Below are 13182 nucleotides of genomic sequence, written 5' to 3'. Positions count from 1 at the left end.
GGCTCCCTGCATGGAGCCTACTTCTCCCTCTGCCTGTTTCTCTCTCTCTCTCTCTCTCTCTCTCTCTCTGTGTGTGTGTGTGTGTGTCAAATAAATAAAAAATCTTAAAAAAAAAAAGAAAACGATAATCAGGGGTAGGGATTAGAGACAGGAAGATGAAGGTGGAATTACAAGTAATGTGGGTGGGGAAGGCCCCATTGAGAAGGTGACTTTTGAGCAGAAACTTGAAGAAACAGGAAGTAAGCCATGTGGATATCTGGGGAAGGGCCATTCAGACAGAGGGAACAGCAAGTGCAAAGGTCCTGAGGAAGGAGATGGGAGCAGAATGAATGGGAGGGAGAAGTAGATCAGAGAACAGTTTCCATGTTCCTTTGCAGGCAGTTGTAAGGACACTGATCTTTAGGGGGAGCCTTTGGAAGATTTTAGGCAGAAGAGTGGCATGATGTGACCTGCCTTTTCAAAGAAATCACTGTGGTTAGACTAGTATCTGTAGGGGTCAGGGTGAGCAGTGGAAGTAGGGAGGCTTTCTATATAGCTATTGCAACAATTCAGGTGAAAGAAGACAGTGGCTTAGACCAGGGAGCTGGCACAGATATGATAAGTGGACAGGGTCTAGATATGTCTGATGGTCAAACTGATAGAATTTGCTGACATCCTGATTATAGGTGTGAGGGAGAAAACAGAGGTTAAATGGCTTCAAGGTTAGTGGCCGAGCAATGCAAGATAGAATGGCCCTTAACTAAGATGGCAGAACTATAGATGTTTGACTGGAGTATCAGGAGTTTGGCATGGGGCATGTTAACACTGAGATTCTTTTAGATGTTCAAATGAAGAGGTCTTACATTCCAGAGTCTGAGAAGCAGTCCCAGTTGGAAGTGTCCTAGGATATAGTGGAAATGCTGAATATGAGAATTCTCATTACCTGGACACTGGGAGGCTCTGACCAAGGATCTATCCACTCCATATTAAACTCAGGGTGGTTTTTAAAAAATATTTTATAAGCAACCAAATTAAACCAACTAACTGTATTGCGAGCCCAGAGATTTTTCTCTTACTTTTATAAGCACAGGACCCGGCTTATCAGGTGTTTGCTGATGAATAAATAGGTACTTTAAATCGGTCAGAAGTATTTTAGAAGTTTGAAAGAAGCCTTTAAGCAACTAAGTTATGTGCAAGTTAATATAACAACTTGCTAAGTGCCTGTTCTGGGCAGTGTGGGTGCACACTGTGGGTGATGAGAAAGAACAAGAAAGGAGCCCCTAACATTTATTGGCTAGTGGGAAGGACAAGGCAAATCCTCAAACACTTATGATGCAAAGCAAAGGATAATAGAATCCTCAGAGAAGTAAGACTAAAATCTAGTGGGCAGTCAGGAAAGGTTTCAAGAAGGAGGCAGCATTTGAGCCAAGCCTGGAAGGATGGGCAGGACTTCACAAGGTAAGTGCTGGCTGGAAGCAAGAAGGCACTTGAACAGCAGGTGGTTTGTTTCAGCTCCAACATGATGTAGGTTGACATACAAATGACGTCTTTGCCTTCATTGTTGAAAATTATTTTGATTTTCCTTTCAGTACTTTATAGATGTTATCCCACTATCTTACTTGCTTTGTTTCCAGCGAGAAGACTGTTGGCATTCTCATCTTTGTTCCTATATATAGATTGTGTCTTTTTTTTCCCCTCTGCTACCCCTAAGATTTTCCTTTTAATATATGTTTAGGCAGTTTTATTATGTTATGCCTTAGTGTCATTTCCTTCAGGGTTCCTGTGCTTGGGTTTTGTTGAACTCGTTGGAGATACAGATTTATAGTTTTCTTGAAATCTTGGAAAGTTTTCTACTGTTATTTCTTCAAATATTTTTCTACCCTGTTCATCACTCTGCCAGCCAGAGACTCTACACATGTGTTGGGCGACTTGGAGCTGTCCCACAGCTCATTGATGATCTGTTTACTTTTTAAGTCTTTTTTCTGTGTGCCTTCATTTTGGCTAGCTGATATTGCTGTGTCTTCATATTCACTAATCTTTCTTATGCAATATCTAATCTGATTTTAGTCCCATTCAGGGCACTTTTTATCCAGACATTGTAATTTTCATTGCCAGAAGTTTGAACCAGGTGTTTTTTAATATTTCTTGTTTCTATTTAACACAGTCTCTCTTGCCTTTAGCTCCTTGAACATTTGGAATACAATTAAAATAATTGTTTTATTGTCTTTGTTTACTAATTCCTTCATTTATGTCATTTCTGGGTGAGTTTAAATTGATTTTTTTCTCCTCATTATGGAGGAACTTTCCTTTGTTTTCCTACTTCTTTGCAGGTCTGGTAGTTTGCTATTGGATGCTACGCATTGTGAGTTTTACCTTGTTTTGGGTGCTTATAGCTTAATGAGGCTTTTTTTTTTTTTTTAATTAAAACCTGAGCCAAGATCAAGAGTCAGACATTCAGCTGACTGAGTCACCCAAGGGTGCCCCAATTAGGCACCCTTTAATTATACCAGGGGGAAGAAAACACATGGCCTTGGGTAACTTCCCAAGTTGACAGGTCAGTGAGGCTTAGAGAGATTAAGTGCCCTGCTCAAGATCACAGAGCCAGGGGATCTCTGGGTGGCGCAGCGGTTTAGCGCCTGCCTTTGGCCCAGGGCGCGATCCTGGAGACCCGGGATTGAATCCCACATCGGGCTCCCGGTGCATGGAGCCTGCTTCTCCCTCTGCCTGTGTCTCTGCCTCTCTCTCTCTCTCTCTCTCTCTCTCTGTGACTATCGTGAATAAATTAAAAAAAAAAAAAAAGATCACAGAGCCAGTGAATAAAAGAAATAGAATTCAGAACAGGTGGAACTGGATCTGACTCCAAAGTCTGTGTTCTTTATGCCACACCTTTCCTATCCTTTCATTTTATTTATAGGGTTTTTTCCCTTTCAAAGGGGATTGAATTTTTTCATTTCATGTAGTCAAATCTATAAAGTCTTTCATTTATGGGTTCTTCTTTTGCTTTTACACTTAGAGTGTTCTTCCCTATCTCAAGATCTTAAGATCAAATCATCACCTCTATTTTCTCATAATTACATATAGTTTCATTTGGGAGCTATTCCATTACATTTGCATGTATTTAAACTGTACAGAAGTAAGAAGAAACGTGCTTTCCCCTTTAAGAAATACTCAGCCAGAATTAGTCAATAGATTGCTGGATTTGAAAATAGGCCATTCACTACAAAACAAGCTTTTAAAGTATGGATAAGGATTTGAGGTTAGTAGCTTGATTTAAGCTGCTACTTTTATTATGATGGGGGCTGTGGGGAGAGCTGTCTCAGGATAAATAAAAATGTCACATTGTCTCTTGTTTGCATCTGTCTCCCATCTGGTGGAAGAATGATGTGAGCACAGGAGAACGTGTTCTGAGCCTTCTCTGAGAGTGGCCAGGTTTCTGGTTCTGGAGCTGAGTTAGCCTGTTGGTGTGAGCAGTGTTCCTTGCTGCCAATGACTCTCACCCAGCCTGTCAACAAAAAGGTCTGGCCGTTCCTGAGGGGCAGCTACTTGAACTCCAGACAGGATAAGACTGAGAACGTGGGGCTTATTGGTGCCTGAGAGGTGCCTGGTAAGAGAAGGGAAAGGCTTAAGACCATTCCCTCATAATGGCCAAGGGCAACTTCTGTTTAGTGGGTTAGGGAGCTTATTGATTTGTCTGGCTGTTTTCATAAATCTTACTCTGTTTTAAAGCTAGGAACATTTTAGAGCTAGCAACTAGACTTTAGTCAAATATTTTTATTTAAATAGTATGAATTAATGATTTTTCGAAAAGTAGGACCACCTCATTTATGTTTAAATCATGAAACGATATCTTTAACACCAATACAAACATATAAAGTTGTTTTTATGAGGACTTCATTACTCCTCCCAGAGGCTCCATGGGGTAGTATTGTTATGGGTCCTATTTTGTCAAGGGTCTGGGGCACTTGTACAAGGCCCTGTGTAGTCAACAAGAAACAACAAATACCTGCCACCATTGTTTGACCTGAGTTCAGAGCCCAATGAAGGCCTCAAAGCTCCTTCAGGGAGGAAATGCTCCTTCAGGAACTTGCACTGCACATTTTCAGATGTTCCCAGTATTAATTAATGTCCCCAGGCCCTGATCCCAGCTGAAAGCAATTTTACCAGAGACATTGGGTGAGGATGTTTGCTGGAACCACCTCTTCCAACTGAGATTGTTGATGAGTCCTGAGCCCAACCCAAGCTGCTTCAGCTTCTGTGACTTTGCATGCAAAAGGGCTGGCCAAGGCTTTTGGGTGGACTCTAAACCAACACTCCTTAATTATTTGTTCAGCATTTTTTTTTAGAGTCTGGGCAGTGACTGAGGTAGAGTGAGAAGGAGGGTGGCAGGAGGCTGTACTGTCTCCAGGAATTCAGTTTAGACCCTGCTCTGGAAAATAAATGCCTTAGGGAGAAAAAGTAGTCCAACCCCTGCTTGGAGGGTAGACTAGCCTCTACCCCCATTCTAATCCACTTAGTAGGGGATCCCTGGCTGGCTCAGCAGTTTAGTGCCTGCCTTTGGCGTAGGGCATGATCCTGGAGTCCTGGGTTCGAGTTCTGCATCAGGCTCCTGCATGGAGCCTGCTTCTCCCTCTGCCTGTGTCTCTGCCTCTCTCTCTCTCTCTCTCTCTCTCTCTCTCTTTCTCTCTCTGTCTCCCATGAATAAATAAATAAAATCTTTTAAAAAATAATCCATTTAGTAAGGCAAGAGTAGCTAGTAAATAGCATGTTTTCCCCATGGCATTGGATTTTCATTGATGTTTGTGACTCCTTCAATGTCAGCACCCCAGTCTCTGCCTAACTAACCCAGCCCTAACCAGCTAGGTACAGAGCTCATGCTGGTGCCTCTACTCAAGAGAGCATGAAAGGTTTAGCTTATAACCCGGAATACCAGGGGAACATCAATTGTTTCTGGTTTTGCAGTGATGTTAATATGGGCAGAGGACAGCCATGTCTCAGAAACCCTAATAGGACAATCCTAGCAGCTCCAAGCTCCTGTTTTCTAGGCATTAGTGGCATGTGTGCCAAAATAAGGTTATCTTAAACAAGCAGGCACAGAGAGATAGGTAACCACATGCTAGATGTTCACTTCCCATAAACAAAGTTACTGCTGGTCAGAAAGGAATAATATCCTTGGTTGAAGAGTACATTCTCCTCCCAGTTGAGTGAGTAACCAATTATGAAATATTTATTGAGCATCTACTTTGTGCCCAATGCCATTCAAATGCTGAGGAAGAGAACTAATGAGTGAGTAAGGCATACAGAAAAAGGATGAAACAGTTCCTACCAACGAGCCCATCTGGTTGAGAAGCCAGAGCAACACATGAAAAGTTGTGCCAACAACCAGCCATATTGTGATGCTGCTGGGCTCAAAAGGGGGCAATCAGTGGGAACAAAGGTCTTTGTGGAAGACTGGGCAGGGTTTAGTTGGACTCTCAGGATTCCAGTCAGGATGAACTGATGGAGAACTCAGCCCCAAGGCCATTGGTATGAGATGGCCAAGGCTTGCTTATTTGAGCTTACAAATGCCTGGACTTTTGGCTGATCTTCCTGTGGGCCTGCAGGAATAAGGTCATACTCGAGAATTTCAGCCCCATATGAGGCAAACTCCCATTGGGATTTGTAGGTTGTCATCACCATGTCTTGGCCCTAGTATGAATTCTTATCTTTCGCAGTGATGAATCCAGGGTGCCTGACCTCAGCTTCACACCCCATGAGGGATTCCTCTAACACCTGTGGTCTAAACCTCCAGCAGCTGGACTGCCACATTCAGAGCCCCATCCCTGCAGTCAATGGCAGGCTGATTATCAGCTCCCTGGAGCTATTTCTAAAGGACCATTTCTATGTGCATAATAACAGCAATTTGCATAATTACAGAGAGTCATAAAGAGTATTCAATTGTCTAAGAAAAATGGAATTTAACTTCTAGAATAGGTCAGGTCTGAAAGGTAACTTGGAATCTGAACAGTGTTCTAGCTGGCAAACCAGAGACTGTACTTGGGGAGCTTAGGAAGAAGCCACAGCAACATACACTGTTTAAGCAGTGCTCAAACCAGAGCAAGCTGGTATGGATGTGTAGGTTTGCTCTCTTACTTTTCCATTAATCAGTCCTGAGAGCAAAAGGTGAGGGGAAGGTAGTTCAAGAGGGTAGCCAGCCAACCACCGCACAGTTTTGTGTTCAGTGAACTGTGGCGACTCGCTGCAGTTAGCAATACTCATTCTGAGGAGAAACACTTTTGATTAAACCTTTCACTTTTGCACAGAAAAGATTTCTTAAGATTGATGCATTTCCAAATAGTAAAAATCAAAAATCCTATTCAAATTCAAATTAAACTAAAGCGAAAATTTGCATTTCGAGTGGAATTCAGACAGTTTCTTTTGCAGAGGCTTAGCAATACACAAAGGTACATGTGAAAGAAAGTAGTATTTAGTTCAGGAAGCCTGCTGAGTGAACCTAGAGCAGCTACTCCACTTACTCTCTGGTCCTCAGCTTTCTCTTCCGTCCTCCCATGACTCTAGGTCTCTGGGTGTCCCTCCCCACCCCCTCTCCCTTGTCTTCCATTTGGAGCAGAATTTGAAATCATGTCTAGTCCAAACCTCTCATTTTACAGATAAAAAAGGCCAGCCTCACCCCAGTTCACCCAGAGTAACTCAATTTTTATTTGTTTTATATTTTGGGGTTTGGCAATTTATGTGGGAAAAAGAAAAATCTTATGACTAATGAACAGTTTGAAAACCACTGGACTAGACAACTGTTCTAGTTCATTCTATGTTCATTTGTGTAGAAGCAACAGGGGTCTGTATTATTCTAAGTGTGAGAGTAATTGTGAAGGTATGATATTTGGGTTCCCAGGGAGAGTTGGGCCATTAGACCTATCTTTTGAGTTCTATAATGTTAGCATGCTCTCTTCTCTCCCTCTGAATTACTAAAAACCTAACAAAGTAAAAAAAAAAAAAAAATCACTCACTATTCCAACATATTTTTAAAAACTGTATACACTGAGAAGTGAAAATCCCCTTTTATTCTCCTGATCTCAGCTGCCTGGAGAAAAAAAGATTCTCAATTAATGGTTTGGTTCATTACATGCTCAACTTTTCTTTGTGCTTATCCAGACTTTTCTAGATATCCTTTTTTAACCAGAAAGTTGTTTTGTGTGTTGTGGCTCTGACTGCACCTTGCTTAAGAGTATGCTAAGGACATCTTTCCAGATGAGGACATATCATTCATAGCATTCTTTTTCATCTGTTTAACAACTGCCTTATTGATGAGCATTTAGGTTGTTTGCATTTGCCATCACAGCGTTGCCATGAGCATTCTTGTCCAGGATAGCCTTATGTTAAAAGGAAAACTGCAGGCCCCAAATGGCATCACTTAGGCCAAGTCAGCAAACCAAGACTTACTACCTAACCTAACAGCAGTTTCAACACCTCCACCGCCCCCCCCTCCCCCCCCCACTACCAAGGAATGTAATCTTCGGCTAGCCAACATGGAATTTCCTGGTCAATATTAGATTTACTTATAGACCCCTTTAGCTCCCCTTAAGAAAGCAACCTTGCCTAAGCAATGCATTCTTTGCTAATAAATTCCTTTCTTCTTTTTTAATGCCTTCTCTCTACCTTTAAAACCCTTTCTTCTGTTTAGCTCAGCAGAGCACCCCTCTACTTGCTAGATGGGATGCTCCCCATTCATGAATCATTTAACAAAGCCAATTAAATCTTCAAATTTACTCAGTTGGATTTTGTTTTTTTTTGGTTGTTGTTGTTGTTTTGTTTTTTTTTTTTTTTTGGATTTTGTTTTTTAACAGATTTGACAGCAGTGGTGGGATCTGAAGCTGACTTCTGATGGCATTCGGGACAATGAGAAATGCAGTCCTGGTGCTCTGCGAGCTTTTGGGTTCACTGTCTTTCTCGCTGTTTCTGAGGGCCATTGGTGGGTCTCTCTCGTTTTTTTGTTTGTTTAGGTTGGTTTTTTTTTTTTTTTTTTTTTGCATTTGAGCTACCAATCTAATTGGCTTTCTAGTCCAGAGTTAACAGGTCAGTCTAGATTGATGGGAGGCGCTACCAGAGCACCAGTCCTTAGCCCTCAGTTCAGATCACAGTTTCATGTTGGGATCCCTTCCCACTTCCAGTCTACAGTCCCTGTTTGCTGGGTTAGTCCATGCTGGGAATGCTGTCGGTGTACATGCCTTCTCTTGGCCAGTCCATGGTACCTTCTTTTGGTTACTGCTGGTGCTCATGTTTGTTTTGTCTTGAGTTGTGTAAATAAAGCATTAGCTGATAGCCTACAATGTTGGAGGCCAAATAGAAATGTGAGTTGCCCCCCAGGCGTGGCTAGATATGGCCAGACAGAAATGTAAGTTAACTCTACTTGCAGCTAGGGTCCTCCCAAACTGCTGCCAGCTTTCAGAGGAATTACAACCTAGAAATACAATGGCCATGATGGGGAATGTTCCAATTAGATAAGATCATTGACATTGATCTTGAAAGCAAGGGTTGCCAAATTAAACAGAACAGGATACCTGTTTTAACTGCAAGCAGACATCTCTAAAAGGTTTCAGAATTCCAAAATAGTTCATCAAAAGACTCATTGCAAAAGGCTAAAGGAAAATTAAAGATGTAAGAGGTGGTTTAAAAAAACAACAACATAAGACTGATGTAACTCCTACTGTTCCCCACTTTCCTCTGAGTACTCATTCTACTAATCCTGTCTGAATTGTTTTTTCACTCTAAAAAGACTATACAACTGTAAACAAAAGGCTGCCAAATTAATGGCCTTCTCTTCCTTCAAAAGAAGGCCCATAAATGGGGGTGTCTCCCTACCAAGGTTGACAAAACTGGGGTTTCCTTATTACAAGCTGCTAATTATTCATTTAAACAGTCAGGGGGACACTCTGGTAGATACCAGAGCCTGCAGAGGGGATCTGAGGAACACTGGCAGAAGCCAGTAAGAGGTGAAAATTCTTACCAGAAACAGTGCTTCTGAATCTCTGTCTGTAGCACCCAGTCAAGAGAGGAAAATAAAATATCACGTTGTGTCTTCCTTTCCAAATCCCAAACCATTGTTGATTGATCCTTTCTTTCCCGAGGATACTTACTGCCTTCTAGCCTGTCTTATTTTGCATAAATGGGTTTGGCTTTCTGCCTGACTGGGACAAGCAGATTGCTGGTTCTTTCTCTGGGCTGTGTTTGGGAGTGGTTCTGGATTTGGGGAAAATAATACCCTTTATATGCTCTTTGGGGACCTGTCTTATACCCAAGAGGAGTTATGCAATACTGCCAGAAGAATTTAAAATTAGAAGTATGTATCCAAAAGGAAAGAAACCAATTGAGAATAATGTAGTGGCATGGGTGGCTCAGTCTTTGATGTCATTTAAGTTATAACCCAATTCTTGGAGGAATTGTAAGCAATTATCCTACTATTACAAATTTTTCACAAAACAGAAGTTAGCTCAAGAGGGAATTTAAAATTCACCTATTCCTTTGCCAATCCCTTGTTTATCTCAAAAGACTTGTAAATTATTAGCTTTAGAAAACCCACGCCCTTCTTAGGAGAACTTCCATTCTTTCTCCGTCCCTTGATGTATACATTAAATCATGTCTTTGAAATATAAACACAGCCCACAATCACCTGAGACTGAAGGAAAAAAATGAAAGGGAATGAGGCCTTTTATTGTTTGTTTTCTCTTCTGAACCAGATTAGTTTCTTACTCTACCTCCCCTCTAAACCCCTCACCCCAATTCTAGACACCATCCCCAACTGGTCCCATATTTAATATTGTAGAAAGTAACTCCCACTATTATTATTCCAATGTCCACCTTTATAGTGAATGGCAGTTTAAATGTCTGACTGGCCCCCTAGATTTTAGCTCTAAAATGTACAGAAGTGTGCTCATTTCTCACCTGTAAATTGGGACAAATTTGTTCTTTTACTATAAATTAAATATAACTACACGTGAAGCTCCTAAAATCAATTTAACAATGTCAGTTTTTATATCTTCCCATCAGAACAAGATACAAAGCAAAACTGTGTTAGTCATAACTCTGCAGAATATTGAAAAATATTTACAACCCAAGGATTTCGTGTACCATAGTAACATTGGAAATGTTAACCTAAGATTAACCCTCAATACATTCCTTATTGATCCCAGGATATCAAGTTGTTCCAGGAAAGGAAGGACACAAAAGTATCCTAAAAGAGTTAAGCTTCTAAACAGATACTTTGTTATTTTGGTTAGACACACATAACATAAAATTCACCCTATTGTTTTACTTATTTATTATTTATTTATTTATTTATTTATTTATTTATTTATTTATTTTTAAGATTTATTTATTCATGAGAGACACACAGAGAGAGGCAGAGGGAAAAGTAGGCTCCATGCAGAGAGCCTGACATGGGACTCGATCCCAAGACCCTGAGATCAGGCCCTGAGCCAAAGGCAGACGTTCAACCACTGAGCCACCCACGCATCCCAAAATTCACCCTTTTAAAGGGTAATTTTGTGGTGCTACTTACACTTGCAGTGCTGTACAACTATCATGAGTGTCTAGTTCCAGAACTTTTCAGCCCCCCAAAAGGAAACCCTGTCCCCTTGAGTATGAACTGCCCCTTCCCCACCCACCCCACGTCTCGTAGGGTGGCAATCTATTAATCTGCTGTCTCTCTGGGTTACACATGCTTAATTAATCTCATCCCAGAAAATGGATTTAAAATCCAATGCTCTTTGAAATTTTCAAGACAAAAGCTTTTAAGAGAAAAAAATTTTAGGAGGTCCTCAACTTAGCTTCCAAAGGCAGGAACCACTCTGATATTTTGCTAATTATACTTTTTTTTTTTTTTTTTTTTTTAGAAAGGGAGAAGTGCGGAGGGGCAGCGGGGGAGAGAGACTCTCAAGCAGTCTCCATGCCCAGCGCAGAGCTCCCCATGAGGCCTGATCTCACGACCCTGAGATCATGACTTAAGCTGAAATGAAGAGTCAGATGCTTAACTGACTGAGGCCACCCAGGCATGCCACTGCAGATATCCATTTTATTCCAAGAAGGACAGCTACAAAAAGAATGCAGCCCCACTTTCCTTCTAGCTATAGGTCAAGAGTCCACCTGAAGGACTGCAGAGGAAAGGACTGGGGGGACTTAATGTGCCAGTGAGAAAGAAAGAAGTCAATTGAGAATAATGTAGTGGTGCCACATGGCACTCAGATAAAGAAGAGGGCTTTCACCCTGACCAGGCTAGTAGGTTGACATCAGGTCCTTAACCAAAGGTTTGACTTTGTCCTGTGGATAGCAAAACTCCAGTGATGTTTTTTAAGCAACAGTATGGCATGTTTAGAAACCTACTGAGGAAAACCACATCCCATACAGAAGAATTCACAGCTAACACATTTCCCTGAAATCCATAGTGGTCAACTTTGGTCATATTTCACACCAATCGGGAAGGTTGCTTCAGCTCAATGTCATTGAATTCCATGCTTCAGTTTAATGAGCTGTGAGGTTGGGCACCTGGGTGGCTCAGTGGTTGAGCATCTACCTTCAGCTCAGGGCATGATTTTGGGGTCCTGGGATCCAGTCCCACATCGGGCGCCCCGCAGGGAACCTACTTCTCCCTCTATGTCTCTGCCTTTCTCTGTGTCTCTTATGAATAAATAAATAAAAATTTTAAAAAAGTAATAATAATAATTAGCTGTGGGGTCTTGGGCAAGTCAGTCAGCGTTCTGGGGAAGATAATCCTCTGTAACTTGGGAACAATAAAACCTACCTCTTACATTGCCTGAGGATAAAATAAGAGGATACCAAGGAGAAACCTGGCACAGTGTTACTGGTTGGAGTGACTAACATTTAGAACCTCAGTTCTCAACCAAAGGTGACTTTTGTACCCATTCCTCTTGCCCCTGAGGATGTTAGGCAATATCTGGAGATGTTTTTTGTTGTCACACACCCCCGGCTTAGGGAGCAAAGCCTTTAACATATAAACAGTTAAAAGGGCTCTTATACCTAAACTCTAGCACAGCCTCTTTAATTCCAGGAACAAACACAAGCCTTAAAAATCTTCTCTACAGATATTAATAAGGCTTTTGCCATCCTGATGTCCTTATAACACATGGCAACAGTCTGCTCCTAAATCAGGGAAATTAAGATGAGTGAACAGTGGCTCTACGTGAAAAGTAGACTTTTTCTAAATGAAAAGTCGGGGCTATGGGAAAGCCCAGATCACTTGGTCCTTCCTAGCTCCCTGGAAAACCCCACTTCTTGTTTTTGCATTCCTTCACCCACAGTAGTGCATTTAAGAAGACTCATTTATGAATAGACATTGATAGGGAGACTTCTATCAAATTGCAAAAGCAGTCTACCAGCTACCTTCTGACTTGTCAGATCCATCCATAATCCTGAAAAAAAAAAAAAAAACAACTGTTTTTATTCCCAGAGACCTCAGACCTCCATCTGGACCCTTTTCGACACTTGCTGCTGAACTTCATTCAACTGCTTTTTCGTTTGGGTTATCGATATGTTCTTTTTACAATATGTGTATTTTCCAGATGAGCTAAAGCTTCCCCCAGCTGCAAGGTTAACGCCCTTCCTCACAAGAGCAAAGAAACTGTCAAAAAGTACATTTTCTACTTGGAGTATACCTTCTATGATCTCCAGTGATTAAGGCACCCACTTCACTGGACAAATCATATAAACCTTAATTAAAACCTTATAAACTTCTTAAAATTTGGTCAGGATACAACCTTCTGCTTGTCCCTTGTCATGTTATACTGAGGTCTCTAATGTCTTATACTCAAGCCTGAGGTCTCTAATGTCTTATACTCAAGCATATCATCAATAGGTTAAAGAAGCCTTCCCAGGTCCCACTTCAGAGAATCTAAATTGGCCACAAGTTAGACCCTGATTGGGTGTTCTGAAAAAGACAGCCCTCAAGCCCCATTGGAAAGGGGATCTTACCAAGTGCTCCTGACCACTGACACTGCTGCAAAACTAGAAGGTATTGGAAAGTAATTATTCCAATGTCCCACTATTATTATTCCAATGTCCACCTTGATAGTCAATGGCTGTTTAAATTTGTGGGTACACATCACACAGCTAAAGAAGATTCCACCTGTACAGAATCTGGAGACCTCTAAATCAGACTGACAAGGAAATAAAGCAGCTGAAATCAAGGTGGGCTGC

The 13182-nt window shown here is 41.4% G+C and overlaps 2 protein-coding genes across 2 annotated transcripts in view; one reads left to right on the top strand and one right to left on the bottom strand.

The window, feature by feature from the left end:
• The window catches only part of LOC121484563 (aromatase), a 151747-nt gene extending 142606 nt beyond the window's left edge, over positions 1-9141 (bottom strand). The window contains exon 1 of the mRNA XM_041743972.1: positions 8981-9141. The gene's annotated coding sequence lies outside the window, so the exon portion shown is untranslated. The remainder of the gene's footprint in view (positions 1-8980) is intronic.
• The window catches only part of GLDN (gliomedin), a 63249-nt gene that overhangs the window by 13402 nt on the left and 36665 nt on the right, over positions 1-13182 (top strand). The window lies entirely within an intron of this gene.

This window comes from Vulpes lagopus, chromosome 2 (genome assembly GCF_018345385.1).
Source record: "Vulpes lagopus strain Blue_001 chromosome 2, ASM1834538v1, whole genome shotgun sequence".
Classification (NCBI taxonomy): domain Eukaryota; kingdom Metazoa; phylum Chordata; class Mammalia; order Carnivora; family Canidae; genus Vulpes; species Vulpes lagopus.
This window is presented reverse-complemented; position numbering and strand designations above follow the sequence as displayed.